Raw genomic sequence first — 677 nt, forward strand, 5'->3', positions numbered from 1 at the left:
GGCCTCCCATCTGCTGGCCTACCAATCGCACAACAAACTTTACGTTGGGTTAACTCCCCAACGTAAAGTAATACTGAGTTCAAGACAATACTGAACCAGGAAGTGCTCCCCACAACCTGCCCTTCTCGGATGAGGGCAACCCACTAGCTGGGCGGAGTACCGAGATTCCGAACGATGACGACCTTGGCGATTAACGGACTGCATTTAGGTGGACGGAGGAATTACGAGCCGATCTCTTGATGTGCTATAATAACAGTGAACCGGAGCGGAGAGGCTACATGGCGAGGATGCATGCTCTCTGGAGCAATATGCATCCTAACTACAGCCATCTGTCACAACAACATCTCCGAGACTATGCCTCTCATCTCCGGCGAACACGGAGATCACTGTTAATGAACAGACGATTATCTCATCGTCTGTCTTTTCCAGCACAGTTACATCAAGAGAGACGCCGTTCTTCTGAAGACGCTGACAATGATTTTGAAAGGCGACAAGTATGTATCTCAAAGAAGATACACTACCCAAAACAGCTACTTGACACGGTAAACCAAGAACTATCTGCCCGGATTCAGGAAGACTCTATTTTGCTCACCATCAATCAAGCTGTCTATGATGCTGCTTCCTCACTCTTACCTCCAGCGAGGAGAAATGTTTCTTCTCCTGAGGCAAAGATAAGA

The sequence above is a fragment of the Microplitis demolitor genome, chromosome 7 (assembly GCF_026212275.2).
Source record: "Microplitis demolitor isolate Queensland-Clemson2020A chromosome 7, iyMicDemo2.1a, whole genome shotgun sequence".
NCBI classification, from domain to species: domain Eukaryota; kingdom Metazoa; phylum Arthropoda; class Insecta; order Hymenoptera; family Braconidae; genus Microplitis; species Microplitis demolitor.